Below are 4,646 nucleotides of genomic sequence, written 5' to 3'. Positions count from 1 at the left end.
CTGTCTTGGCAGTAAATGACATAGGTCAGGAGCATGGGGTCCCAGCTGGTCTAGGCCTCAAGTGGTGCTTCCGAGTGTGGGCTGTGGACCCCTGCATCAGAGCCACTTGGGGAGTCTGTTAAATGTGCAGGGTCCTGGGCTGTTCCCCCTACCTCCCAGACCTAGGGATCAGGAGCTCTGTGGGTCAAGCCTCCAGAGATTCTGACTTTACTCAACAAGATGAACAATGATTGTAAGTAACATTTATCGGGTACTCATTTTGGGCCAAGAACAAGCCTAAGGGCTTCACATGCATTAATTTGTGCAATCCTCATCACTGCAGTGCTGTGAGTTCGGTTCTATTAAGCGAGTTTCCCAGGCACTTCCAGGCGACATTTACGTACTGATCTGGAGAACACAGTGGTTACCCCCTTCAAGCGAGACGTGGAGGTCAGGATACAGTGAGCCTCTCATTCAGACAGTGGCTTCAGACCCGCTGGACTGCGCAGAGAGGAGCGCCTTGGTTGGGGCTGACGCCGGCTGTGTGCAGGGGAGACAACACAGCCCCATGCCTGGCATCTCCCTCGGAGGACGGGGCCATGTCTCAACGCTGATGAGGCCATGTTTTGGGAGATCTCTGTGCGGGGAGGGCACAGGCCACAGAGGGAGATTTCCTGTCTGGGCTTCAGTTTCCCCAGGTGTGCTGGGAGGGGGCCTCCCTAAAGCCCCCCTCTCAGCTCCCTGATCCATGAAATGGCTCTTGGCCGTGTGAAGATGTGCCAGTTAACAAGTGGGATTGCCCTGCCTGGAAAACTTTGGAAGCAAGGTGGGCCTGAAAAGATGGATGCAATGTCCTCAAGCCTCCATGTGAAGGTGGCACTGCTGGTGGTTCCACGTGACCTATAGGGGGTGGTGGGAATGGCAGGGCTTCAGGCCAAATCTCCTTTCTGTCTCTGGTAAGATATCAGAGCTGCCAAGGGCCCCTGGGAGTCTTTGCAATAGGGGAAACTGAGGTCTGGAGAATTTACCTAAACTCACACTCCAACTTAGAGTTAAGACAGAGTAGCACATCCGTCTCTGAGGTTCTTTCCGAAAGCTTTGCTCCATGGCATTGAAATAAGAAGGCGTCTCCTCCCGAAGGAACCTCGTGTTTCAGGAATGTGATGATGGTATTAAACCCAAAAGTCCCAACCCACCAACCAACAAAGCTCAGGGCTTCGAGGCTAATTACGTGTTTGCCCATGAGTCATAGAGGCTGTTTTTGCTAAAGAGACCAGAGCCAGAGCGCCTGGTCCAAGCGCTTCCACTCCTGGGGAGGGACCACGTCAGAGTGCCCAGGTGAGCTGTCTGTCTGTCCTTCTGTGTGTCTGCGGGCTCAGTGAATTCCCTGGGCCAGCGACAGACGCCAGGCTGCTCCCCCTCCCAAGACAGGGGTTGGACCAAGTCGCTGCAGTGACTAAGGACGCGTTTGGCTGCCTGGAGGAGGAGGGTGTAATTAGGGCAGCTTTGTGGGTCTTTAACTGTCATGGCTGCCAAGCGGCACAGGGCAGCGTGGACAGCCCAGTGTGCTGGGCTCCTGAGGGCCTCAGGCTGCCGTGGACGCCGGCCACACTTGCTGGAAATCCAAGGGCCCGGCTGGTTATCCAGCCTGCTCCTGCGGCCCCTCCCTCCCCTGAGGGCTCTGCAGCTGGGTTTGGGGTAGGCTCCCTGGAGGTCCTTTGCAGCAGTCAGTGCCAGCCGTGGCGGTAACAAGTGCTGGAAAGTAGGAAAGCAGTGCATGTGGTGCTGGAGTGGGCTCTGCAGACACGAGGATTTATAAAAGGGAAAATCTGCAAATTCTTGCAATATTCGTTAAGCTGAGTGTGGTTCGTTTTAAACAGCAGTGGCTCTGTTCCCATAAGGGAGTTGTTCCCATAAGGGAGTTATCTTTTTCCTCCTCTTCCCAAGACGTGAGACACCACCCCTGGCCGTGGGCCCTTCCTGGGGCTGGCTTGATGCCCCCTCCCCAGCTGGGGAGTGCAAACTCGGAGAGGTCTGAGATGGGTCTTCAGAGGGTTCCTTGGCCCACACCCTCATTTATAGATGGGGAAACTAGACAGAGACGGCCCTGGGCTTTCCAGGTTACGGGCACTTTAATTTAGTCCCTAATACTTGTGCTGCAACACCATTTTGAAGCATCCTGGGCATAGGAGTGTACATAGAAATTAAGTGCTAGACGGCTAAGTGGGTAGATCTCTCTCACACATATATCAAGGGGATGGGCAAACACCCACAACTGTCTGCGTGGACCCCCTGGGAGCACAGGCACAATTGTCCTGGTTGATGGCTCTCATATCCTTGCCCTGGGACTCAGCCTTAGAATCCTAAAGTCTTGGTGATGGACAGCTGTCATCTAGTCCAATACTCTACCAGGTGTAGAATCTTCTCTCCAGGTTCCTTACCATGTTTCTGCTTAGTTTCTGCTTGAACATTTTCAGGGATGGGGAGCTTACTGCCTTATGAGGTTGTCCATTCTGGTTCAGACAAGCTGTCTTCGGTGAAGAACTAAAATGCATGTGACCCCGTAGCTTCTGTGTACTAGTTTCGACCTCGAGAGCCACACTAAGGCTGTTTGCTTTATCCCAGGGCAGCCCTTCACTTGCAGGCTCATCACATCTTCTCTTCTTTCTGCTATTCATCCACAGTTCCTTCAACGGATGCTCAGATGTTCTGGTTTCTGCATCCCCTCACCATCCTCTTACCCTTCTCTAGAAGGCCTTCAATAGACCAGTTTGTCTTTGGCCTTCTTGAAGTTCAGGGTGAAACTGAGAACAGCATTACAGGTGTGGACTGATGAGGGTGGTGTCAAGCAAGACTATCAACTCCTTTGTTCCATACTTAATACTTCTATTAATGCAGCCTAAGATCACATCAGCTTTTGTGAGCAGTCTTCTTTCTCTGCTACCATCCATAAAACGCCCTCACACCTAAGGGTGGATGTTAAGTCACTTTTTCAGTGCCTCCTTTCTAAGCTGTTCATTTTCTGCTCTCAAGTTCTGGATCCCACATTTATCTATACAAGTTCATTCTTTTAGATGTGTCCATAGCTTAATCTGGTCCCCTTCCTTTGAATCTAGACTCCATTGGCAAGTTGTTGTTTTTCTTTCATTTCTCCACTGTTCTACATACTTATTTGAGTCTTGATGGAAAGTACAGCAGGTCAGGGCTTGGATGGGCTGTAACTAGGACAACAATCAAGGCCTGGGTGGGTGGGGGATGAACTTGGGTTCTGTCCTCAGAGTAAGCTTGTTGGGAGCAGGGGAGGGGTGCATTGTGTTGAGGCCAGGTTGGGAAGCCTGGATTATTCTGAGTTATGGGCCAGACTCAGGACTCCATGAGTTCAGGGGAACAAAGGAAGGCCAGAGAAGTACCTTCTCCACCCAGCCAGTTTATGCCTTATAGGCCATCATTTGAAATTCCTTCTTCTGACTCAGGACTTTTGCTCATTAAAAGGACAGGCACTGCAGTAACACTCACGGTTCTCATCCAGGAATCTGGAGATGCTGGCTTTAAGCTCTGAGCCTCAGTTTCCCAGCTTCCTGCATTCCCCCAAAATGATGGGCATGCATGATCAGCAGGTCTTAACCCTTTGGGAGTTAGAGACCCCTTTGAATCTCAGATGGAAGTTACAGATATCCTACACACACACAGAAATCCATAGTCCCTTGACTAAGAATGCCAAGATTAAAAGCACCTTGAGGCCTTCCTGCCTCCAAGAGTCTACAAGGGCCGTTGTAGGGGAGCTTGGCACATGCTCACACGTTTGCACAGAACACACCCTCACAGCCTTTCTTCAATTTGCTCCTCACGGCGGCCTCAGGAGGGGGCAGAGGTTATCACTGTCACTTAACAGATGAGGAAGCTGAGCCTGGAGGCCTCAAGCTTCATTCGAGTCAAACAGCTAATTTGTGGTCCTTAAATATTCATGTAGGGCCCAGTTCCCATGCCCCCTATCTCCACTTTCTGTTTGTATAGACCTGATCTCAAACACCAAACGTTCCATGACTTTGACTCCATTCCCAGATCAGCACCATGTCTGCGGGAGCGTCTGGGCCTACCAGCTTTCAGCTCAAAGTACATCCTAAGTTTTCTGGGACTTACTCAAGGCCACCCAATGTTTCTTCTGGAAACTGGGACTGGTACCCGGAAGGCAGACCCCAGACGTCGGCCGGCCCACAGCAGCCCCTTCCGGAGAGACAGGAAGTGGTGTGGATAGTTTCCTTTTATTGGGAAGGTGGTTTGGATTAAACCTAGATGAAGCCCCTGTGAAAGGGTTAACACAGGGGCAGGTTGGTGGTGGCGGTGACGGGGCAGTGCTGGTCGCTGTGCGGTGGGGCCCAGGGAGACGGAAGGCTGAGCTTCCCCACAGTCTTTTCCACCAGATCGCAGTGTGGTCCTGCTCTGCTGGCTACTGCTGCTTCTCCCCGCAGGTGTTCATATCTGTGGCCTCAGCATCTTCCCCCAGGTTCAGGCCCTGTTTATTTACTCTCGTGTCCTATCTGTTCCTCCTGAGGAAGCCACATTCAACTAGCAAGTCCAGGTGCTCTGAGAGACACAGAGGTGGATAAGATACTGCTCCTGACTTAAGGAGCTCATAGGGACGGGACACAAACATCCCTGCCCTTGCA

The sequence above is a fragment of the Orcinus orca genome, chromosome 5 (genome assembly GCF_937001465.1).
Source record: "Orcinus orca chromosome 5, mOrcOrc1.1, whole genome shotgun sequence".
Taxonomy (NCBI): Eukaryota; Metazoa; Chordata; class Mammalia; order Artiodactyla; family Delphinidae; genus Orcinus; species Orcinus orca.
This window is presented reverse-complemented; position numbering follows the sequence as displayed.